The 26,373-nt window shown below is 43.6% G+C and overlaps 1 long non-coding RNA gene across 2 annotated transcripts in view; it reads left to right on the top strand.

Moving 5' to 3' along the window:
- Positions 1-458: 458 nt before the first annotated feature.
- LOC142073289 (uncharacterized) overlaps positions 459-26,373 on the top strand; it is a 42,629-nt gene continuing 16,714 nt past the window's right edge. Inside the window, exons 1-4 of one of the 2 annotated variants that reach the window (XR_012670090.1) lie at positions 459-861; positions 5,974-6,090; positions 7,071-7,117; positions 13,567-15,143. This is a non-coding gene — a long non-coding RNA (uncharacterized LOC142073289). Of the gene's footprint in view, positions 862-5,973; positions 6,091-7,070; positions 7,118-13,566; positions 15,144-26,373 lie in introns of those variants that run through there. The other variant, XR_012670091.1, reaches the window with a different exon arrangement.

The raw sequence follows: 26,373 nt of genomic DNA, 5'->3' as shown, positions 1-26,373 counted from the left end.
TGGGGTCCAACCATCTCCTCAGATGCATATGCACAATTTCCACCGGCTTCAGTTGGAGCAGCCCCAGATGTCTCTGGGGATGAGCGTAGCCCTGGAGATTTGTTGTTCAGCATGAACCAAGGTTGCTGCCTTCTCCTCACATGCAGATTTCATTGTGTTCAAATTTGCAGCCCAGTGTACCCCGGAAAGAAATGTTCTTGGAGCTACAGTATTGATGGTGTAACCATGATTGGATTGGAATATAATAAAACGTGACACATGCAGCTAGAGTTTACCTCCGTGTGCCCAGTTTTGGTGCAGTTTGTAACACTGCATATTTTGTGGGAAGCTGTCTTTACCAATGGCATTAGGTTATTATTTTCCTACAGACACTATGAATTATTATAAGGGGGAAGTTTTCTCTGGTGTCAGGTGCAGGTGATTTGCTGATCTCTGTCTGTGTGTTTTCTGCAGGTTTCTCCCATGCTCTTCTCATTGACATTCTTCAGGATTCAGTCAATGGAACTATCAATCATTCTGTCCTTCTGCCCGTCTCCTACAGGCTCCAGGAACCATTTCCCTTTCCTCTATCCATTCAGTGGCATTTCAGTAACTCCCCTAATCCACTCACCACCTACACAGTGACTAACTGCTCTGTCAGTGCTGAGGGGATTCCCATCCACTGCTCTGGAAATAATTTTATACATTCTGAATACCAAGGCCGGACTGTATTTTTCCCTGAAAATGCATCTTTGCTCCTTCAGAACCTGCAGCTCAGTGACAGCGGAGTCTACAACATCACCTTCAAAGTACCACAGCAAACCAGACACATCACATTAACTGTATCTGAACCTCATTTCAACCATGGAAACACAGGCGGTGGTATGTATGTAACTTACAATACACACAGCACTGAGGAAGTCTGTCTGTCCATTGGTAACAGTGACAAGCAGATCCCTCCAATGGCCATCATTTTGTGCTTATGTACATTAAACCTCATCTACTATATCGTTACCCAGTCATCTAATTTAGCTAAATCTTTCAGCAGTTCTTCAGTCTTCTCTAATTGTGACTAAACTAAATATCTTGTATTGTCTGCTAATTTGGCCACTCACTTCACAGTTGACTCCCTTCTCCAGATCATTAATACATAAACATCGGTCCTGGTGTGGATCCTTCAGGCACAACCAAAGCAGGTGCCATCCGTCTTGAGTGTTTGAAGCATGCCTAATATATATTGGACACTTCCATTAATAATATTAACCATCTATACCACATCGAGTCGAGAGGCAAATGTTCCTTCCCAAATGCCAAACTGTTTGGTCTCTCTCAGATCATGTTAATTATAGCAAAGGTAATTTCATCATAGAGCAGCTGTTGCCTCAGTTTCCCCTTTCCCATTAGGGTAGTGTAGTCCTTTGGCCAAACCCCAAAGATCCTTTCCGATTGGGATAAAAGAAAGAGTTCAAACAAACAAAACTGAGTTACCTCCAGAACGCTGTGATGGAGACTCATAAACAGCTATTGATCTCTCCAGGTTTCCCCCAGTCTCTGTTTTCTAGCCCAAAACAAAATTCTTTGTCAAATTGCTTTACGAAGTCCCTATAGCCAGCGTGCCCACCCCCCTCACTCCCCCGGCCAAGTGTTTTTTAAACCCTTATTGGGCCTTTTGCTTGGAGAAACCAATAACAGGTCTTATTTCCTTCAGGTAAAGACAATCACAATAGAGCCTGGCTTTTCCCTAGTGTCTCTCTCTTACTAGAGCAAAAGAAGTTATTTTCTTTTCCTGCCCCTTTACCCAGGATACATTGCTCCCCAGTCTCCTATTCTCATGGTCCCTTTGGATTACAAGGCCCAGAATGCCACAGTCTTGGGATCAGGACCAGGGACCAGGAATTGACAGCTAGGACTGGAGCAGGGCTAGAGTTGGACCTCGAACCCCTTTTATAGGACCAGCTCACCCAAAAGACTCATCTAGGTGTCTTATAAAATTCTATAGTTATCAATTCCATCAGTTTACCTGATACTGGAGTAAGGCAAATTTAACTCTAATTTACAGGATCATCTGTATTGCATCTTTTAAAATAGGTACAAAATTGGCTATCTTCTGTTACTCTGTAGTAGTAATAACATTTAGCATTTATTAATAAATACATTAATAAATAGTTAGCTTTCCATAGCTCAGTAGTTCATTTAATGATACAATTAGCTGGCTTTAATCATGATTTTTAGCAGCTCAGCCACTTCATTCTTAAGATCTTTTAGCAGGGGTAACAAGAATGTACATGTGGTGGCACAGGCTAGCAACTTGAGTGCGTACCTAGGCTCCTGGGTGGGTTTGTGCCACCATGTCCTCACCGTTATTGTAACCCACGATAGCTAGTTTAAAGCTAGCATGGGTATGTGCTACAGTCACACCTTCTCTTGCAGTGTAGACATACCCCATGAGCCCAGTCTGTCAATGGAATGGTCAAAGACCATCTTCTATCCACATCCATTAACATATTGGTCCTAAATATCCCTTTCCTCTCCATTACCCACACAGATTGTCATGGTTTACTGATAAACAGTGACCAATGAAATGTGAGAACAGGAGGCTTGATCACCAGTGGTGGAAGAGCCACATGGAATTTGACCAACTATGGTGTAAGGAATATGTAATCCTAGACCATGATTGGGAAGGAAACAGGGACCTTTCTTCTCTAAAGCAAGAGCATCTGGAAAATTTTGGCCAAAAGAACAGTTCTAGACAATGACCATGGTCAATTCAGACTGCCTTGTGCCTACCACAGACCTGAGCACCTTCTGCTGTGAGGAGCTCTCCTCATATGTTGCAGAGAAAACTTCACACGTCCAAGACAGCCTCTCACCCCTTGAGTTTTTACCTTGAATTTTGTGTTCAAATGAAACCAATTCAAAATCATCACATTTCATTTGGTTTTGCATCAGAGCCATGTGGAACTTTGCATGACCTCAGAGCAAAGCCAAAAGTTCACCAAGGTTTTCTGGAAAGGTATGTGAACCTTCTGAGGACCCCAGTCTGAGTTTCCAGGTTGTAACAAAACCCAAAAATAGCTGAATTTTGTGCAGTTTCTAATTTCATTGCAAACATTTTGCACAGTGCCGATACTAAATCAAACTAATTAGTACTGAATGTAAATCTTTTTTTGCTCAGTATGATTCCAAGAGGCTGTTAAACTTTAAAAGACAAATTCGTCTTCTTTTGATAAAACTGGATGTAGGTTCAGCCTGCAAAATTTTAATCTGGATCCCAACTTCCCCAATATCTAAAGTTATTTGGATTTGGGTTTTTGGTTTGGCCCACTATTTGGAGAGCACCCAACATTTGGGGGTATTCATATGTATGGTTTAGTTTCAGTCTCATCTCTAGATAAAAGTGAATTAAGTCTAAGGCTAGCTGGATGGTTCTCTTTCTCAGGCCGTGTGCACGCTACAAAGTTAGGTCACGGTATCTTACTTCATCATACAGTCACTGCAGTAATTACATCACTTGTGCGTGTCTAGACTTTGCTCCTTGTGTTGGCGGTGTGTGTCTTCACCAGGAGCACTTGTATCGATAGTACTGTCAGTAAGTGGCATTGTGGGATGGCTCCTTAAAGCCAGTAACAGTCGATGTAAGTAACACAATGTCTACATTGACACTGCATAGACCTCATTATGTTGCCTTTGACACTATGCCTCTCACAGAGGTAGAGTTATTAAATCAGTGTAGCGGGGCAATTATATTGGTGAGAGTGAAATGTAAGTGTAGGCACTTCCACAGTTAGGTTGATGTAAGCTGCCTTGCGTCGACCTAACTGTAGTGTAGACCAGGCATCAGTTTTGTTGTTGTGTCAAGTAAAAACCAAAATAAAACATAGAAGCAAAAATCAAAATTAGCCTGTGGCTGTTACACAACAATGGGAAGTAAATATAAGGAATCCAGACACTGTGTAATAATAATCTTCTCTGAGGCACAGTACTGCTCACTAACGCCTCCCCACTTCCTGTTTTGTATTGTTGTGTGCCATTCATTAATACAGGTGTGCTTGTACCAGCTGAGGTTAAATTTCTATTCTTAGTTCTCATAACTTTCGAAAACCTTCATTGACCAAGTTGAAATTTTCATGGTGTAGTGTCTGATCAGAGGTTACTTGTTTTGGAAAGACTGAGCAAAAACAGTTCAGCAATTCTGGAATATGGAAAAATATACTTTCTTCGTGATCAAAAGTTTCTTACAGTCTACTTTTAATAGCTCTGGAGCCAAAAGAGTTAGGGATAGAAAGCTGAAATTGGCAGGGATCTAGTGCTCATTGAGGAGAAATGCTTTTAAACATGCCAGTGAACACTGGGTGTAATTTGATGGAGTTATAATCCTTTGGACATTGCATTTTGTGCAAGCATAGAATGATCAGCATGATTTTTAGCACTTTTTTGGCAATGATCTGAGTAAACTTAGGATACAATACACATGTGAACTTGTCTGCCTAGTGAAACACTTTTGAGCATAAATATCTTTTCTGGGCTCAGGGAATGGCACAGAGATCTAAGGTCTGATCCTCCAAGCATCTGCTGTGAAGTGCTTACTGCTCTGAATTCCCACTAGGCTGGGTGAATGTCTTTGGACAAATAGTTTAGTCATCAAAAAATGACATTTTGGTTGACCAAAAACTATTTGCAAATTTGACATGCATAGTTCAAGAGAGAACAAAATAAACAAAATTGGGATGGGGGGGTCTAGATTCAGAAAACGGCTGGAGGAGGAGGAGGAGTTGCTACTGCTTATCTTTATAACCTTTAGCGCAGTGGTTAGGGCACTCACTTGAGGCATAGGAGACCCAAACTTCAATCCTTGCTTTAGACTACAGATGTGAATAAAGATCTTCCCTCCCCTGGAGAGGGCCCTGACTTCCAGGCTACAGCCTATTTTGGGGTGGCGCTCTCTTCTGTTGAAGCTGTGCCACTTTGTGTTAAATACTTGAATGGCCTCTGGGCCGGAGAGCAAGAGAGAATGACTCTCGCACTCACCTGAAATGGGGGTGACACGACTTCAAGTCTCTGCTCCAGTGAATAGTCAATACAAAGTCTAACAGCTTCAGCAGGGGAGTTTGAGAGCCTCACCCCAGAATAGCCAATAGCCTGGTGGTTAGGGCACTCGGCAGGAGGGGGAGCTGCTGGGTTCAGATTCCTGCCCCAAAGAGGGGATATGAACCTGGGTCTCTGCCATCCCAAGTGAGTGCCTTCACCACTGGCCTAGAAGTCCTGAGGTGGGCCATAAACTGAGAAATCCATTATTTGCCCAGCTGAATCCCTCTTCCTGTGTCTCCTAAGCGTGCAGTGAATGAGGCCGGGCTCTGCGGAAGCCCTGAGTGCACATCTTTCAAGGTGTAGGGGGAGCAAGGGCTCCACAGCTGCATAGTCACCCAGGTAGCAAGAGACATTATCTGAAATCATCACTTACGCCAGTGGTTCTCAAGCAGGGGTAGGCAGAGGTCTTCCAGGGGGTACATCAACTTATCAAGCTATTTGCCTAGTTTTACAACAGGCTACATAAAAAGCACTCGCAAAGTCAGTACACACTAAAATTTTATACGGACAATGAGTTGTTTATACTGCTCTATACACTGAAATGTAAGTACAATATTTATACTGTATTCCAATTGATTTATTTTATAATTATATGGTAAAAATCAGAAGGAAACAATTTCTCAGTAATAGTGGCTGGGATACCTTTGTATTTCTATGTCTGATTTTTGTAAGCAAGTCATTTTTAAATGAGGTGAAACTTGGAGGTACACAAGACAAGTCAGACTCCTGAAAGGGGACAGTCATCTGGAAAGGTTGAGAGCCACTGACTAATGCTGTCCTAGCACTGCTGCCTGAATTCAGCCCAATCCTGTAACCTACCAAGACCTTCTCTGAAAAATATACATTAGACATTAGAGTTATTTCTTTATAAAATACTCAGACAACTTATTTCCTTTTATATGTCAGGAACAGGAAATGAAATGAATCCACCTCTTGTCATTCTCCTCGGACTCTTGATCACCGGAGGCTTAAGTTTTCTCCTGCTCCTCCTGTTGCTGTTCTTCTGCTGCAGATGGCATAAGGGTGAGTGGTCTTGCTCGTACACCTCACTCACGGCTGTTGGTGCTTTAGATTCTTCAAAAATACCTTTTAACAAACAAATCCAAGTGACCTTGACTCGCTTCTGGGAAGTCCATGTGCTGCCCTCCCAGCCAGAGTGAAGCTTTCCCATGACATTGTGTCCTGAAATGGGCAGGATGCTCCTGCTCCACTGGGAAACCGTGGGGAAGTTGTCACAAGACAACTAAAGAGACATGGATTTATTTAGGGTTAGCTGACATAGTGTCAGGATAAAGACTCACAGATTGACTCCAGGGCATCTATATATAAAGACATTGTGCTGATGCAATGCAGTATTGCAACACATTGTCTCCATGCGGTGACTCAAGATGTAAATGGAGTGTTTGCAGCTCAAAATCAGGGCACTACAATATATTGTCCCATATCACAAATAATCATAGGTGATGTCTCCAGGGCAATATGGAGCCTTTGAGGGTGGAAGGATGGAAAGTTGTGGGCGACACTTTAGGACCGCCCCCTAAACGAAATGTCACAGGGAGACACCAGTATTTTGGAGGGATATGTATCTAAAATACTATAGTTAATCTAAATGATTGAACCTAAAGGCCCGATTCTCCTCTGACTTATACCAGTGGAAATCAGAAGTCATGCCACTGAAGCTGCTGCGGACACATACTGTAAAACTGGTTTTAGTGAGGAGAGAATCAGTCCCATAAACTTTAGCCACTTTCCAATGGATCTTTCAGGAATGTGAGGTTAATTATTTGTAAATAAATTTTCCCTTTTTGCTCCCAGAACACACACACAAATCTCTAACTCAAGGACAAAAATCCGTTTCTCTTTGTGTCACTGATGGATGTCTTCAGTTTCAAAAGCACAGTGTGACAAGAGTTAACAAATCTGCATAGATGCAAGTGTTTTGTCTGAAGCACAGAATGTCTACAGTCCCTGTAAAATATTAACTATTCAAACAACTTTCACAGGTGCAGTTCAGCAGAGGAGGACAATAATCATAAAGCAACAAGAAAAGGTACTATAAAACATCATAAAACACAGGGATATGGTTTCTCCAGACATAAATTGCACTGGTTTAACTAAAATCAGATTTTAAGCAGAGTTAGTTAAACTGATGTAAGTTCCTGTGTGGACACTCTTAGATGAGTTTACAACTGGTTTGTGTTACTTTAGATTAATTCATTAACTGACCAAATTAAGCTAAATCGGTTAAAAAGCCAGTTGATTCCAATGGAACACTGCTGATTTAGACCAGCAAGAGATTTGGTTCATAAGCAAGTTTGGGAGAATATTTAAAGAAGGCAAATTTTGAACAAACAAATATAAGCATTTGCACCAGAAGCCTGGTTCTATAAGTGACATCATCCATATATCCAATCAAGAATTTTGTGTACTTGTAACAAGCTGTTTGCTAACAAGCTGTTTGCAAACAATCTGCACACCCAGAGTTACTTCCCAACAATATACATCATTCACAGGACATAAGAGAAAAAGACAATTTCTAAAAATGATTACAAATGAAATATTTGCTCAGCTCTAAAACTAATTAAGGGAATTAGTAATAATAATTATAGGTTGCATTAGTGAGCTATTTCTACTTGTTATGTGCTTAAATGATCAGCTGTACATTTTTATTTAGATTTTGGGGAATCACAAAAATAGCTAAATATGCAAATACATTATCATAGGGCTGTAAATGTGAAATTCAAACACAAACACTGAAATGACAAGAAAATGGTCTACAATAATTCCTCACAGCTCCAGCTTCCTCTGCTGCTCTTCTAATGCAGCATCATTCCCAATGCAGTTCGCTAGCCTGGCTCTTCTATGTTGCCAGCTGCTTTTACGAGACTGTAGGCTCTTCCTTGCAATGAATGTGACCAGCAGCCAGCTCTCCAAGATATTGCTGACAACATTTTGGGACTCTGACCTAACATTCTCACAGCAAAACTCATTACAGAGATTGAAACACCAAGAACTAAGCAAATGCATAATCAAACACTAACCACAGTAAATGCAAACGGCATCATGCCCTGCAAGGCACTAGACTCTGGCCCTGATGGACTGCAAAGGTAGCGGTTGCCTTTGATTTGCCCCTTTCTATGAGTCATTCTTGGCCTGTTTCCACAGAAGACGCTTATTTGGATGTTCTCCTTTATGATCATTCACATCCCCTTTTCTTGTTGTTCTACCCCTTCCACACGCCGAAATCTCTGACCACTCTGCATACAAACAGAACTATTTTCATTTTGCATATCCACGGATTATCTCATTAGCACAAATTAGATAATTGTACTCTGCCTCTTTCACTTATCTTCTGCCTCTCACCTATCTATCGAGTAATTTACATCACTGCATATATCACTTCGGAGCTGTGCTCATGGCTACTGGAAATGATAGAGCTATTTTTAAATTAATCTAGGAGACAGACAGAGACAAATGATAGGCTGCTGTCAGGATGCTCCTAATTAGTAATGCCTATTTTCTGTACAGTACCTATTGGGATATGATTCTGCAACCCTTGTGCACAATGGCTCTGTCTAGATTGGGAAAATAGGTGTTTAAAGCAGGAGTGTGCAAAGTATGGCCCACAGGCCACATTTGGCCCACCAGCCGATTTAATCTGGCCCTTGAGTTCCAGCTGGAGGATGGGGTCTGGGGCATGCCCCGCTCCCACACTCCAGCCAGGGAGTGGGATCAGGGGCCGGTCTGCACACATGTATCCTGGCCCCCGGAAGCAGCAGCATGTTCCCCATCCGGCTCCTATGCATAGGGGCAGCCAGGGGGCTCTGTACGCTGCCACCGCCCCAAGCACCGCCCCCGGAAGTCCCATTGGCCAGGAACTGAGGCCAATGGGAGCTGCAGGGGTGGCGCCTGCGGACAGGGCAGCTCGCAGAGCCGCCTGGCCACGCCTCCACACAGGAGCCGGAGGGCAGACACGCCGCTGCTTCCACAAGCTGCTTGAGGTAAGCGCCACTGAGAGCCTGCACCCCTGAACCTCTCCCGCGCCCCAACCCCCTGCCCCAGTCCTGATTTTCTCCCCCCACCCCACTCTGAACCCCTTGATCCCAGCCTGGAGCACCCTCCTGCACCCCAAACCTCTCATCCCCCGCCCCATCCCAGAGCCTGCACCTCAAGCTGGAGCCCTCACCTCCCCCTGCACCCCCGCCCCAGCCCGGAGCAGCCTCCCACACCCTGAACTTCTCATTTCTGGCCGCACCCCGAGCCAGAACCCTCACCCCCTCCTGTACCCCAACCCCAATTTTGTGAGAATTCATGGCCTGCCATACAATTTCCATACCCAGATGTAGCCCTCGGGCCAAAAAGTTCGCCCACCCCTGGTTTCAAGTATTTTAAACAGCACTTAGTGTAGACTGGGTTTAACACATTTAAAACATTAGTGGGAAGCTGATGGTTGACCATGAAGACAGAGCACATTTTTAAATATGCTAAACCCTATTTACACTAATATGTTGGCTAACACATTCTGAATCATGACCTGTTTTCCTCGTCTAGACATGCCCATTGAATAGTACATACAACATCTGCAAGCCTCATACAATTTTGCATTACGTGAGTGCTGAGATGTAGGAGGACTGACATCAGCTGTTAACACTCCTCCCTGCCCCAGACATGGCGGCAGATACTGGAGGTTGGGCCTTCGGGGAAGAGGAGCACTTGACTTTCGTGCAAGCTATTAAAACCGGGCTGCTGAAACTGTGGGTTTTGTGGCCCTGGAGGCCTCGTCATCAAACCCTGCAGCCTTCCCCTCCCAGCTGGCTGGCCAGAGCGAGCATGAGCCCACAGGGGCTAAGCTCTGACACTGCTCCAAAATCATTAACTGGTTTGTTGCAGCATTTCTCTGAGCGAGCAAAAGTGAATTCACTAGAGAAGGACACAGATATGAATGGGAATTAGCATTTGTAAAAGGGAAGGAGAGTTGTTAATCTGAGAGTGAGGTCAAATCTGTTCTGTGATGCCTGGATAATGGTGGTAATCATTGATTATTATTTAGTATTAGTATCATGGTAGCACCTATCAGATATCCAGGCCCCATTTGCCAGGCACGATGTAAAAACTCCCCATTAGCTCTCTTGGCATTACAGGAGTTCTCCTTCTCAGACTTTCTGACTCTGATCACCTTCCTCAGCAGGGACACTCTTGCAGCCACTGACATTGGTCCTTCTGGGTGGTTGCGGGCTAGTTCAGTGAGGAGGGCGGGATAGCTCAGTGGTTTGAACATTGGCCTGCTAAACCCAGGGTTGTGAGTTCAATCCTTGAGGGGGCCATTTAGGGATCTGGGGCAAAAATTGGGGATTGGTCCAGGGTTGGACTTAGTGACCTCCAGAGGTCCCTTCTATGAAATCCCAGAGGCAGCCTGGGTCTCAGCCTGGTGTTTGCCCTCCTGTTAGGGGCGAGCCAGGAAGAGCACAGGGCTGGAATGATTTCGGTGCTGTCTGTGTGCTGCAGACACCCCAGGTAAAGTCCTTTGGGGGGAGGGATAGCTCAGTGGTTTGAGCATTGGCCTGCTAAACCCCGAGTTGTGAGTTCAATCCTTCAGGGGGCCATTTAGGGATCGGGGGCAAAAATTGGGGACTGGTCCTGCTTTGAGCAAGGGGGTTGGACTAGATGACCTTCTGAGGTCCCTTCCAACCCTGATAGTCTATGATTCTATGATTCAGTGTGGTTTCATGATTTTCTTGCAGCAATAGCAAGGGTTGCTATAGCTCTGCATGGTGTGGTTTTCTGTGCTTTTCCTACATACCCTGGTGACGCTTGTCTTTGCAAGACTAAGTTGTCTGCTGCTGGGGATGGAGGAACCAGCTCACTTTAAAACCAAAGCTGCATGAACCACCATGCACGTGCTAAACACAAACTTGTATAAAGCTAGGTTTCAGAGTAGCAGCCGTGTTAGTCTGTATTCACAAAAAGAAAAGGAGTACTTCTGGCACCTTAGAGACTAACCAATTTATTTGAGCATAAGCTTTCGTGAGCTACAGCTCACTTCATCAGATGCATTCAGTGGAAAATACAGTGGGGAGATTTATATACACAGAGAACATGAAACAATGGGTGTTACCATACACACTGTAAGGAGAGTGATCACTTAAGATGAGCTAATACCAGCAGGAGAGCGGGGGGAAGAAACCTTTTGTAGTGATAATCAAGGTGGGCCATTTCCAGCAGTTGACAAGAATGTCTGAGGAACAGTGCGGGATGTGTATGTGTGTGTGTGGGGGGGGGGGGAATAAACATGAGGAAATAGTTTTATTTTGTGTAATGACCCATCCACTCCCAGTCTCTATTCAAGCCTAAATTAATTGTATCCAGTTTGCAAATTAATTCCAATTCAGCAGTCTCTCGTTGGAGTCTGGTTTTGAAGTTTTTTTGTTGAAGAATTGCAACTTTTAAGTCTGTAATGGAGTGACCAAAGAGATTGAAGTGTTTTCCGACTGGTTTTTGAATGTTATAATTCTTGACGTCTGATTTGTGTCCATTTATTCTTTTACGTAGAGACTGTCCAGTTTGACCAATGTATATGGCAGAGGGGCATTGCTGGCACATGATGGCATATATCACATTGATAGATGTGCAGGTGAACGAGCATCTGATAGTGTGGCTGATGTGATTAGGCCCTATGATGGTGTCCCCTGAATAGATATGTGGACACAGTTGGCAACAGGCTTTGCTGCAAGGATAGGTTCCTGGGTTAGTGGTTCTGTTGTGTGGTGTGTGGTTGCTGGTGAGTATTTGCTTCAGGTTGGGGGGCTGTCTGTAAGCAAGGACTGGCCTGTCTCCCAAGATCTGTGAGAGTGATGGGTCGTCCTTCAGGATAGGTTGTAGATCCTTGATGATGCATTGGAGGGGTTTTAGTTGGGGGCTGAAGGTGATGGCTAGTGGGGTTCTGTTATTTTCTTTGTTGGGCCTGTCCTGTAGTAGGTGACTTCTGGGTACTCTTCTGGCTCTGTCAATCTGTTTCTTCACTTCAGCAGGTGGATATTGTAGGTGTAAGAACACTTGATAGAGATGTTGTAAGTGTTTGTCTCTGTCTGAGGGGTTGGAGCAAATGCGGTTGTATCGTAGAGCTTGGCTGTAGACAATGGATCGTGTGGTGTGGTCTGGATGAAAGCTGGAGGCATGTAGGTAGGAATAGCGGTCAGTAGGTTTCCGGTATAGGGTAGTGTTTATGTGACCATCGCTTATTAGCACCGTAGTGTCCAGGAAGTGGATCTCTTGTATGGACTGGTCCAGGCTGAGGTTGATGGTGGGATGGAAATTGTTGAAATCATGGTGGAATTCCTCAAGGGCTTCTTTTCCATGGGTCCAGATGATGAAGATGTCATCAATGTAGCGCAAGTAGAGTAGGGGCATTAGGGGACGAGAGCTGAGGAAGCGTTGTTCTAAGTCAGCCATAAAAATGTTGGCATACTGTGGGGCCATGCGAGTGATCACTCTTGTTACAGTGTGTATGGTAACACCCATTGTTTCATGTTCTCTATGTATATAAATCTCCCCACTGTATTTTCCACTGAATGCATCCAATGAAGTGAGCTGTAGCTCACGAAAGCTTATGCTCAAATAAATTTGTTAGTCACTAAGGTGCCACAAGTACTCCTTTTCTTTTTGTATAAAGCTGAGATCAGTGTGGATACTGGGTCCCGCATATGTCACCACCTCCATCCCCCAGCTCTCTCTGCCTGTTCTTCCCTCCCCCCAAGCTCTGCATGGCTGACTCTCATCCTTCCTACTAGCACTCCTTTTGCTCCCTGTGACATCCACTACAGACTAAAAGCTCAGACAGTTCCACTGACCCACCAACAAACAGGCCCATGTGTGACTGACTCAACTTGAGTCACAAATGAGCTTGATCTCAGTCCTGAGCTCAAACTGCCTCAGCCAATCAGCACTGCTCTGCTCTTACTGTGGTAGCTTCTGTGATCTCTCCATAAAAGGCTTTTTGCAAATGTTTACCTCTCTTTGGATATTTGTGTTCTGCACCAATCTGCTGTGCAAGGCGTATCCCGAGTTTGGGCCTGGTCTTTAGGGATAGGTCCATGGGGTAAGCACATGGGAGAAAGATCATGTTATTCCTACCCTGTGATTTGAGCCATGTCCCTGATTGGCTGAACTTGTTTTGCATACATTGATTGGTCCAGGGCACTAGATGACAGTACTTTTGCAGTATGTCACAATGTCAGTCTTGGCCTCTGTAAACCTAATTTGTCCCTGATTTTATTGTTTTCAATTGCAGTCAGTAGTTCCTGGCCCAACTTTAAGCTCAAGGGAGGAGGATGGAGAAGGAACAGCTGCTGAACCAATTGTTGCTCCTTGGTGTTATATGATAAAGAGATATAAATAGATAAAGAGATACATAAATATAACAAGAAATCTCTTTTTAATCAAGATTGATCCCCATGAACAAGTTTCTTAACTCGGGGGGGCGGGTTGTTTGTTTTTATCTAGGTCCCAAATCATGAAGAATCTCACATGGAAAGCTCGTCACCAAGGACGGTATCAACAATTTATGCAAGGATTGGAGCGGACACTGGGCAGAGGCAGCACAGATGAGAGTCACTGACTAAATACGCCTCTACAAGCTTCTCTTAGCAGCAACTGTAACCCCAACATATGGAGCTGGTTTTAGGCATAATCAGCACATGCAGTTACTCTGGGAGCCATGCAGTTCAGGAGTGCTGCTGTAAATAATCAAATTATCCTATTTAATGGGAACGGCACAGAAATGGCAATATTGCTTAGATGGTTTTTCCAGACTTCCCAGCTCTTCAGAAGAGTGTATTCTACACATGTAAATGGATGATGGATTAAATCCAAATCCACTGATGTCACTTATCTTTCTGAACTCAGGACTCGTCTGTTTTAGGTGCAGCTTGAGGCACTGAAACCTGTAGATTATCATTATTGTCTCTTCATACTGGAGTAGAGCCTGGAGGCCCCAGTCAGGGATCAGGATACCATTGTGCCAAGCAATGTACAAACACAACATAAAGATGGTTCCTGCCCCAAAGCATATGGGACATCTTAAGCACTAATATGTTTTCCATTGACATGTACCCTGGGTGTCCCTGCTCCACTACCTCTCTGGGTGCCTATGATATGTAGTATGTGTAGCATTTGGACTTTCAAGAATCATGCTAAGCAATCCTCTCCGTAAGGAAGGGTTTTTGTTTCTAAGTCTTGTTACACCATCTATATGAGACTTACTTGACAGATGACGCTTTAAGAAATCCAGCTACCATACATCGTTCCACATTCTTCCTGTTGAAAATTGTCCCGAAGCTCTGGCATCTCAACAAGATACACAAACCACTCCGTTGTCCTCATCATATGTGAACATTTCACGAAGTTTAACAAGCATTACACTATGTGACTTTGGTTTAACTGTCTCTATAGTCTCATCTAGCCATCCAGATTTAAATGAAGTCGCTGTTCTTTTATGCTTTAGACCTCTAGACAGTGACATTTTGGGATTGATTTTTTACCAGATTGGTTTATTTAAAATTAATACTTTTATTATATGGCTACTATTTCAATGTGCTTAACAGCATGACTCGACAAAAGGGCAAACGGGAGATCATTCAGATCAGGATACCGGAAGTTTGTGCATCGCTCCGATCATGTCCATGCATCTGCGGCAAAAAAACATGGGGAAATGGTAAAACATCACGATTAAATGTATGAAGTCCAATGCCTTTGAAAGATTTCAATCACAAAAACAACACTTACCTTTGTTCATTTTTGGGAAATCTTTGCAGTTCCTTAGCAACTACGGCCAGGCATTTTGACTTATTCGCACGTACTTGAGTTTGTACACAGACAAATGAACAGACTACAAGGAGATGTGTGGGTCCCGACCGTCCCAATGTGATCAACATTCCACGTTCAAAATGCTGGCGGGGAGGGGTATGATTCATTGCCCTCCTTTCCCTTTCCCCCCCTTGCCAGCTAGTAGAATGTGGCTGTGTTGATAGATGGCGGGTGAACAATGTCAAAAGTCGCCCGTAAATGATATTTCGGCCTGGCTCCAATGTAGTATTTCATTTTTTGTGCGCGCGGTGTTTCGTCGTGTGCGTGGGGTTTAGGGTGTGTGCACACGCGCACAGCTTAGAGGGAACAGTGGTGCTGTCCCCTTTTAGCTCCTATTGAAGGCACCTAAGTTTGAAAATATTGGCGCTAGTATCTAGATACAGTTGTCTAATAGAAGAAAAAAATACAATGGCATTTGGTCATGTGCAGTAGTTTTAATAAATATACTCCTAATGGTCCTGTACACTACTAGATTACTTATTCACTTATCTATCTACTTAATCATATTTGTCATCTATGACATATCACATTTCTAGAATTTTTTTAATTCTATTTTTGCTTTCTCTCTATTTTTACTTAATTTGCTTTGAATTAATTTATAGCATTCTATCTAGATGCTTATTAGATCTCTCTAGCACCTGAGTGTCTCACATACATCAATGAATATTACCTCAGAGGGGTGCTGTGAGGTAGAGGGTACAATACATTTTATGTTCATCTATAATATGCATCTGTCTTGCTTTAGTGTTTATATGTGCCTGCAATATTGTTGAAAAGTGATAGTTAAATAGAACCCCCCTTGCTGCTGTTGATTTGCTCTTTCCCTTACTTGTGAGCTGCAAAAGTTGTAGACGCTATCTGCTTGCCATGGGCATATAAGCTATTTAGACTCTGGAATACTCTAGATTGGTATAGCTGTTGGATAGAAAACAACCAATCACCCAAAAGGTAGTTCAGAGTGCCTCCGTCTCGCCACATGTGGGGATGGGGAGAAGGTAATGTTTTCTTCAGTTAAAAAGACAGTTTTCTGAATTGGGGTTTACTGTGTACCAAATTGGATGATGAAATAGCAAATATAATGGAAAAATGTAATTTCTCTGTGCTAACCAGATGTCTTACAAGGTAGCTAGCCCTGTCTTCATAAGATGATCTTAGCACCTGCTTTGTACAGATGTAAGCTAAGTCAAGTAATGACCAAAAAGGAAGTCAAAAGGATTACTGTAAAGAGTTCTGGTAGCTCTTTGTGCAGAGTCTCCTGGACCAGTCTAAGGCCACCAGAATGATACTACCTGGAGATCTGTCTAATACCTTACCCACTATGGGAGGTTTGAGAGGGGGAGTCACATGCAAGGCTAAAGTGCCATGGATGTCAGCTCACTATTTTTCTAAAAAAACTTGGGTTTTCAACTTATCAAAATTTTTTGCTAAAAGAACCTTTCTGCAAAAGCTTACTTTCCCATTAAAAAGGAATGCCTGAAAATTGACATGTTTGGGCCAAAACCTGAAGTATTTTATTCAAAATGGTGGCTCTGTGCCTTGTATAAGTTGTAGTTTGGGTGCCTTCTGCTCCCACTCTCTTCTTTGGGGTCTCTATCTGGACTACATATCTCATGTGGCACCATGGCCCATGACTCCTATGATGAACCCACACTGCTCACCAAGAGGGGAAAAAGAGGTGCATTATGGGAGGTGTGATTTGACCCAACAGTCTGGCCCAGGGAAAAGAATGGGAGCATAAAACCAACCTCCATGATATGAGACAGTGACATTTTGAATCAACATTCTAGTTTTTGACCAAAATACTTTGATTTTCAATATTTTTGCAAGAAAGTCAACCTTTTCCAATGAAAAATTAGATTAAAATGAAAAATGGATTTGCTAAAACCACAGGAGAAAAAGACCTGTTTTTCCAAGCAGCTGTAATGTTCATAGAGGTTTGCCCTTAGGGTAGGACATATTTGTGCTGTGTTATATACCATTTCTTTCTGTAGGGTTGTTTGTGAATTATTTTACTTACTTGGAAGAAAGGAATGCCTTCTTTGGCCTAACAGCCAGCTGTGCTTCCAGAAGCACTTAGCACCTCCTTAACTTTCCACTGGTTGTGAGTCAAAATACGAGGGGTTGGTTTAGGTGGAATCCTGTGGGTCTATGTCCCCTCTCTTACTCTTGGTTACCATTCCCTCACTCTCTTTTCTGATGCCCAACCACAATGCATCAAGTGGAAGGGAGCCAAGACACTCTTTCACCACATGCCAGTCAGGTGTGGAAGGGGAAAAGAAGCTCAATTGCACTGACCTACCTGCAGGAACAGTAAGTAACTTGCCAGACAGCCCCTGGAGCAACTTGGATGTCACATTACAACATAAACTAAGAAGAAAACACTGGTTGTGATAGGAGCAGAGCATCCGCCCAGATGTTGTGTGAGTACCATGTATGGAACATGGGTAACATATGTTACATGTGCAGCTACCACCTATCATGGAGCAAGAGACTTTGGTTTGATGCCTCAAGGTCAAGCATAAAATTTTACACCCAACAGGGATTAATGGTAATAGGTGTGGTCTGCATTTTGGGAAAGGCTCCTCTGCTCCATTTTGGCTGGGTGGAGCCAGTTTTTTCCTGCAGTGTTGCATGTATTCAAATGGATCTTATGTTAAATCTTTTTCTCAGACATGTTTGTGGTCAGGCAGCAGTCAAGGGATTAATGATATACAAATGAAATAAAAGGCACCAAGTTATCAAAGTGAAAGTTTTTTATTGAGCCCAACTGGCAGTGAATTTATTGAGTCAAATTAGCAACAAATTAACTGAGTCAAACTGGCAAAGTATATTTTTAGTCCTGAGTAGTTCTCCTGAGAAAGGCAAAAACCCAGAGGGAAAACCCCTCTTTTTAAAGAGGGGAAAAATTCTGGGAAGTTCCTTTCTGACCCTCTAGGCAGTGATCGGAAAAATGCCCAGGAGACCAAAACAAAAAACTAAAATATTAAATAAAAAATACAACTATATCTGTTATAAACAAAAGAGAGAGGGCAGAATGATTTTTTAAAAATGTCTTGTTAATACATAAACTGGGGTCCAGATTCTTAAAGGTGCCTAACTCCCATGACCTAAATGCCTTTGAGGAGCTGGGCTTGGGTTACCGAAGATCAGCTGGTAACAAAGCAATGACCAGTTATTTTTACCAAAATAGAAATTAGCCACCACTGTTTCTATTTATGGCAAGCCACAGTGATATGGCAATGGAAAGCAGGCTAAGGCGAACATGCGCACTGCTTAGCTTTGAAAATAAAATCCATGCCAACCCAGTATCTTTTCAAAAGATAAAAAACTAAGTAATAAGATATCAAGAAGATTAATATATATTCAGTCGCAGTTAACTCATGTGATTAACTCAAAAATATTAACTGCAATTTAAAACTCACCCAAAAATCACACTGATGCCGATCCCTTAGTATCTAAAATCTAAAGGTTTATTTACAAAGAGAGAGAGAACGTCTTAAAATTGGTTAAAGGAATCAATTACATACAGTAATGGCAAAGTTCTTGGTTCAGGCTTGTAGCAGTGATTGAGTAAACTGCTGGCTTAAATCAAGTCTCTGGAGTACATCCACAGCTTGGATGGGTCATTCAGTCCATTGTTCAGATCTTCAATTTGTAGCAAAATTCCTCCAGAGGTAAGAAGCAGGATTGAAGACAAAATGGAGAAGACACAGTTGCCTTTTATAGTCTCTTGTCATGCGGCCTGTGCTTCCTTTGTTTCAAACACAAGCTGCCCTGCACATGGCTTGGAAGCCTTAGAGTTCTCTCCATAGGCATGTCCCTGCATGCCTTGCTGAGTCATAAGGTGTATCTCCCTTCTCTCAATGGGTCAATTGTATAGCTGATGGTCCTTAATGGGCCATCAAGCAGGCCAGGCAGCGCTGGTGCCAAACTGTCTGGGGGTGTCACCCAGAAGCATAGCACAAGTTTGAAATACGGACAAACATACTGTGACAAAGTTCCTCCTCTGCCTTGGTGGGTCCTGCACTTATTGGCAGATTTGCTCGCCTCAGAGATTCATGGCAGCCCTCAGTTTGGCCACTTTTGCTAGTGGCTCAAACCTGCCGTTCACTCAGCTAACCTCATCACTGGGCAGCATAGGGAAACGGAAGGAGAACAATCCCCGCAGTCTCTGCTGATCCACCTAGTGGGTCGGGGGACAGGCCAGGGACTTTCCCCTCTGGTGGGACCCACAGTCCAGGTCAACTCCTCCTGTATCTAGTAGGGAGTTGGAGGGGATAGGAGGAACCTGGAACCGCCCTCTACTCCGGGTTCCAGCCCAGGGCCCTGTGGATCACAGCTGTCTACAGTGTTTCCTGTAACACCTGTGTGACAGCTACAACTCCCTGGGCTACTTCCCCATGGCCTCCTCCCAACACCTTTTTATCCTCACCACTGGACCTTCCTCCTGATGCCAGATAGTGTTTGTACTCCTCAGAACTCCAGCAGCACACCCTCTCACTCTCAGCTCCTTGCGCACCCCTCACTGACTGAAGTGAGGTCTTTTTTAAACCAGGTGCCCTGATTAGCCTGCCTGTCTTAATGGATTCCAGCAGCTTCTTAATTGGCTGCAGTTGTCCTAATTAGCCTGCCTGCCTTAACTGGTTCCAGCAAGTTCCTGATTGTTCTGGAACCACCCTGTTATATTACCTAGGGAAAAGGGACCTGCTTAATCTGGGGCTAATATATCTGCCTTCTATCACTGTCCTGTAGCCATCTGGCCCAACCCTGTCACAATACATATCTATAACTCATAATACAAAGGTGATACAAACGTATAAACAAGATGATCATATCTGGCAAATTATAACTTTTTGCAGATATCTTACATGGTATATCTGGCTGTGACTGGTGTCCCAGTGGGGGATAGCTGTGGCCACTCAATTAGGGTGAACTGCAAAGAATGGGACAGACAATCTCCATAAAGCTGGTGGATATTCCAATACTTATAACTTCACATACAAAAATGATACATGCATACAGATAGCATAATCATAGCCAGCAAAACATAACCTTTTTATAGACACCTCACTCAAAAACCTTTGCATGAGATTTTCTCCAAATATATAACAGTGGTTGCAACAATGCTCTATATGGTCATATTGTAATCAGATAACATCAGACCTCCTCTCACTCATTCTTCTGAGAGCTCCACCAAAGTGAGTGGAGAGTTAATAAAGCTACCTCAGTGCCTTCCAGGCAGGCACCTTACCAGAATGGATAGTGGGGAGAGGACTCAGCCAGTCAGCTGCTTTGTGGCCAGTTTGCAGGTCACAAAGCACCAGTGAATAAGGCCCTCACTGAGCGAACTGAGGACTTCTCTCTCAAGTACTCTCCACCCAGCACTTTTCGCAGGCACTCGGGGATGGCCTTGGGTCAAAATATACCCCGAGAGAGCCAAAATTTGGGGTCCCAAACAGGGCTGGTCAACAACATTTTGGCACCTGAGGCGGGGAGCTCAAATGATGCCTCCATCCCCCCTCGCTTGGGCCAAAACTTTGAATGGTCTCAGTTCTGCCTTCTGCCTGTTCTACTCCTCTCATGGTACTGCTCTGCTACTTACCCCAATAAAGGAGAACTAACAACTTAAAATGCCTTGTTCAAAAATTTTAAGTAACACTTAACTTTCAAATGCCTGGACAGTAAATGTAACTTTTCTTGTCTGCATAGTAAACACTGGCATTTTTTATCTGTTTGAATAATCAAAGTGGTGCTTTCCATGCCTTCTTCATTGCAAAGATTTGAACTGCTTCCTGAAGGTCCACAGTCAGGGCCAGCTCATGCTCTATTGAGATGGTTGCAAGGCCAACAAGCCTCTCCTGTGTCATTGTGGAGCGTAGATGTGTTTTTATTAACTTCAGCTTGGAGAAGCTGCATTCTCCACTGGCAACTGTTACAGGATGTGTTAGAAGTATGCGCAGAGCAACAAAAGCATTTGGAAAGAGGGTGGTCATCTTATTTGTGCACATATATTCCAGAACAGTCTTTGGAGTTGATCCTGCTGAAATGTATCTTGAAAGGGCTTTCAGTTCATCACCTAAATCACTCGCATCAATATTGTGCATGTCATCATATGTCAACACTGTCTCTAGTGCCCCGTATTGCTGATGTAGGTCTTCTTCAGCTACAGTGAGGAGTTTTGGAATATCCTACAACATCCCAAATATTCTGCTGTGTTCCTTGAGCTGCATGAAACGTTCTTCAACTGACTATATTGAACAATCTAGCACCTTGTTAAAGAATTCAACTTTGAATTGTTATTTGGGGTCTCTTATGTGATTATTCCATGCCTTATAATCAAAATCCGATGAAGTGAGCTGTAGCTCATGAAAGCTTATGCTCAAATAAATTGGTTAGTCTCTAAGGTGCCACAAGTACTCCTTTTCTTTCTTCTTCAGTGACTCTTGTATTGCTGAATGGGTGGGAAAATTGCTTCAGTGTGGAGTTCCTCTGCCAACTTCTGTGCACTCTTCAGAACGTTTTGAAATCCCGCATCTGACCGGTAAGACTGTAGGTATGACTTTGCTTTGTCCAGTTGTTCCATTGCTCCAGATATATCAAGGTCAACACCTTGGAGTCTCTTGCTTACAACATTTATTTCAAACAGTATGTCATGCCACAACACTAAGCCACACAGAAATTTGAAGTTTCTGGTGATTCCATTTCCCTCTGCCACTGTTCTCCCAGTTCCTGTCATAGCATTATCCTCCATAATGGCAACTATCTTCCCAATTTGGTGTTTGATCGGCTTTATCACCTCCACTCGACTTTCTCATTTTGTGGCACTCAGTGGTTTCAGTATCAGAGAGGATGTTCCCAGATGTTGCTTCAAAATTTTCCATCGATGAGTTGACGCAGAGAAAAATACATAGATGCTTTGAATTACATTAAAAAATTCAACAGCCTCACTAGAAGCTGATGCTGCATCACTGACCACCAAGTTCAATGCATGAGACCTGCATGGGACAAAAAAGCTCGAGGGTTTAACTCTCGAATCTGTGTCTGCACCCCTCTGTTCTTTCCTCTCATGTTGGCACCATTATCGTAGCCCTGACCTCTCATGTCAGCTATCGCAATTCCCGTATCTTCCAGCTTTTAAGAAGCATATTTGTCATACCAGCTCCTGTGGTATCATCAATGTCAATAAATTCTAGAAAATGCTCTCTGACAGTCACCATTGCAGGGACATTTTCACTAGGTTCCGCTGTTGTTATAAAACGCACCATTAAACTCATTTGTTCCGTATGGCTGATGTCAGGTATGCAGTCCAGAATAACAGAGTAATATCTTGCTGACTTCAGATCTGCCACAATTGTCTGTTTGAATTTTGTTGCCAGTAACTGTATGATCTCATTTTGAATTGTTTTTCCAAGGTAGTGGTATGTGTACATTTCTTGGGTGGTGAATCTTCTTAGATGCTCCTGGAGTACAGCATCAGACTCAGCCATCAGCTCTACAATTTTAAGGAAGTTTCCATTGTTTGGCACATACAGCTGATCTGAAGTGCCATGCAGTGCTAGGTTTTGGGTAGCAAACATTCTCACAATGTCAATGAGCCTTTTCAGAACATTTTGCCAGTAAAGAGACTCTGATGCAATCTTCTCTTGAAGCTGATCATCTATGGTGGCCTTTAACCTTAGTCTCATCTCAAGCTCTTTCCACCTATGGAATGCTCTCTGGTGATTTGCTGCCTTCTCATGGCATGCTAGATTTCTAGCCAGATTTTTTCCAGTCCTTTGTTCCTGTAGAACCCAATGTGTCTGGAACATTAGACTGGAAGAGTTTGCAACAAAAACATTATACAGCATTCTGGGTTTTTGAGTACGTAAGCCATGGGCTCTCCACTTCGTCACCATTGGGGATTTCACGCCAGTAATGTGTTGGATGGAAACTTCTATTTTCATTGTCTTTGAGGAACATGAAGTTTTTCACTTGCTGTGGCCCATGCAGTACAAGGAAGTTCCCTAGGCTACTGCTCAAGTGGGTCCACAGTCCTGGATCATCTAGACTTAAGAAACTAAACTCAGCAGCAGCTGTCCCTTGTGCCTCCACCACACTCTTCTCTGATCTACACTTTTCTTCAGGAATGTGCATGGTTACATCCATTTGAGATGGAGATATGGATGCTGCAGTAGCTTCCAGGTCCCCTGCACTTTAACTGGAAGATCAGGCATCTCCTCACCACTCACATCCTCACTGGGGCCGGAAGGCTCACTGTGAACATTTGTGTCTATGTATCTCAGGAGAGCTCCTCCCTGCTTAGATAGAAAAGCTTCCTTTGCTTTCTTTCTTTTTCTGAATGCTGCCCCAGAAGGGTGTTTTCTTCTTTCACTCATGACTGCTGTTCTGTGCCAGCTATAGTGGCTCTCAACGCTCAGTTGAAGGGGACAGATTAGCAGGCTGGTAGCAGGGCCTGAGTGAGGGAAGATATCAGAGTTTTAAGGGCCTAACTGGCTCCTACTACTTCAGTTGACTGCCTGTTCTCCTCAAGTGGGTTCAGGGAAGCAGCAGGAAACAGGAAGCTCCCTGAGAAGCTGGTGTTAATCAGTCCAGGCTCCTGGGGGTGCTAGAGAGGTACATAAGAGGCTCCTCCTCCTCTCTCTCCCTGCAGCTCCTGCTGCTTTCTCTTATTCCCTCTCACCTTTTCTCCTGCCTGCACAGCACTCCACCATCTCTGTGCATCTAGAGCAGAGAGAATACATATGCACCAGCAGCAGACACAATTTTCTACACTCTGGGTCCTAGTGGCATCCCCCCACAGTCTGGCACCTGAGGCGGCCGCCTCAGTTCGCCTTATGGTAAGGCTAGCCCTGGTCGCAAAGCAAGTGGTGGTAATTATTCACCTACAATTCCAGTGGTGCATTGGCCACTGCCAGAAGACAGGATACTGGGCTAGATGGATCATTAGTCTTACCCAGTATGGCCGTTCTTATGTTCTTAATACCCAGGTAAGTCTCGTCAATATTATCGCTCAGTAAAACAGAGTGGAGTGCCAAAGGCTGGGCTTGAGCTTTTGCAGAGAATGTAATGCTTACGGAGGCTGCACCAGCAGATCCTGATAATCACTCACAGGAAGGTCCCTTTGTGCTGTTCTGGCAGCATAAGGTGGCCTTAAATGGGGTGGAAATGAGTCCCTGAGGATACTCTTCATGCAGAGGATCTCCACAGCCAATGTAGGGCTGAATTAAGGGCTCTGGGTATGTCTGCACTGCAATATGAGGGTGCAATTGTAGCACAGATAGACATTAGAAATCTTGCCTCACAGTGATAGGCTCAAGGAGCTCATCTAGTTAGTTTACAGAGCAGGTTAAGGGGGGGACTTGATCATATCTACAAGCAGCTACATGGGAAAAAATATTTGATCATGGGCTCTTCAATCTAGCAGAGAAAGATCTAACACAATCCAGTGGTTGGAAGTTGAAGCTAGACAAATTCCGATTGGAAATACAGTATAATTTTTTAACCGTGAGGTAATTTAACCCTTGGAAAAATGTACCAGCCAATGGTTGTGGTGGATTCTCCATCAGTGCCAATTTTTAAATCAAAATTGGATGATGGTTTTTCTAAAAGCTCTGCTCTAGGAATTATTTTAGGGCAGTTCTCTGGTCAGTGTTATATACAAGGTCAGACTAGATCCGGGATCGGCAACCTTTGGCACGCGGCCTGTCAGGAAAACCCGCTGGTGGGCCAGGACGGTTTGTTTACCTGCTGCATCTGCAGGTTCAGCTGATCGCAGCTCTCACTGGCCGCAGTTCACCCTTCCAGGCCAATGGGGGCTGTGGGAAGCAGCATAGGCCGAGGGATGTGCTAGCCACCACTTCCCGCCACCCCATTAGCCTGCAACGGTGAACCAAAGCCAGTGGAATCTGCGATTGGCCGAATCTGTGGACTATGCAGGTAAACAAACCATCCCAGCCTGCCAGCGGATTTCCCTGACAGGCCACATGCCAAAGGTTGACAATCCCTGGACTAGATGATCACAATGTTCCTTCTGGCCATGGAATCTACAAACACCAGTGCTAACTTTAATCTAGCTAACATGTATAACAATGGTAGTGAAGACATGGGGGCACAGGCTAGGTGCCTGAGTACAAGCTGAGTTATATACTCAGGTTGCTAGTACATGCTGAAGCCTGTGCCACCACATCATAGATTCATAGATATTTAGGCCAGAAGGGACCATTATGATCATCTAGTCTGACCTCCTGCACAATGCAGGCCACAGAATTTCACCCACCACTCCTAAAAAAGACCTCACACCTATATCTGTGCTATTGAAGTCCTCAAATTGTAGTTTGAAGACCTCAAGGAGCAGAGAATCCTCCAGCAAGTGACCCGTGCCCCATGCTACAGAGGAAGGCGAAAAACCTCCAGGGCCTTCCAATCTGCCCTGGAGGAAAATTCCTTCCCGACCCCAAATATGGCGATCAGCTAAACCCTGAGCATATGGGCAAGATTCATCAGCCAGATACTACAGAAAATTCTTTCCCGGGTAACTTGGATCTTACCCCATCTAAAAACCCATCACAGGCCATTGGGCCTATTTACCATGAACATTTAATTACCAAAACCATGTTATCCCATTTGGTTAGCAAATCATTTGAGAAATGTTCCTGATTTCTGCATGCATATTCATTATTTGTAAGTATTCACCAAATAGTTTCTATGAAAAATTTTCAGCCTATTAATTACTTGCAAATTGTTCCATTAGTGTATCTGGCATTCAGCATGGGTGTGGTATGAGTGGTTGCCTAAGTTGCATGGTATTGTTGCTGTTCTCTGACTTGATCATTGAAAAGTTTTAAAATTAACTTCTGTAACAGGTTTTTGGATGAATAATCATGGGGACTAAATTTTGGGAAACTCCTGGCACTTGCAAGCGTTGTCAGAAATTCCCAGCAGTCAACTAAATATTTGCAAGTGATGGATAACAGGCCCTCACAAATCACATTGAACTGAACTAGGCAAAGCAATTTTTTATGGTTTTTATGTTTTTCTGTATAAGGTTTTGACCAGTAGTGACCCAGTGCACTCAGCAGACACTTCAGACTGTAGAGAATGTTTGCTTCAGAAAATATTAAGATTAGCCAGCAAATATGTTTCATTCCTTTAAAAAAAGAATTAAAAAAAAGAGCAAAAAAAAAGTCTGTAAATGCTCTGCTTGAGCTCATTTCATGCACATATACCCATATTCTATTCTAAAGAGTCGACCCATTACCACATTTGCTCTATTAGCTGCTACTTGTGCGTGGGCTGAATTTGTGGCATCTATTACGACCACAACATATTTGCCGCTGCTGCTTTGAACGGCTCTCTGCATGTTTGTCACCTTCAGGCTGCTGCCCCAGAAGTTGTATCTGTGTAGCTGAATTTACTGCTTTGTACAACTGTAATTATTTACAGAAA

The sequence above is a fragment of the Caretta caretta genome, chromosome 9 (genome assembly GCF_965140235.1).
Source record: "Caretta caretta isolate rCarCar2 chromosome 9, rCarCar1.hap1, whole genome shotgun sequence".
Classification (NCBI taxonomy): Eukaryota; Metazoa; Chordata; order Testudines; family Cheloniidae; genus Caretta; species Caretta caretta.
Note: the sequence above shows the minus strand (reverse complement) of the source record. Positions and strands in the feature narration are given on the sequence as shown.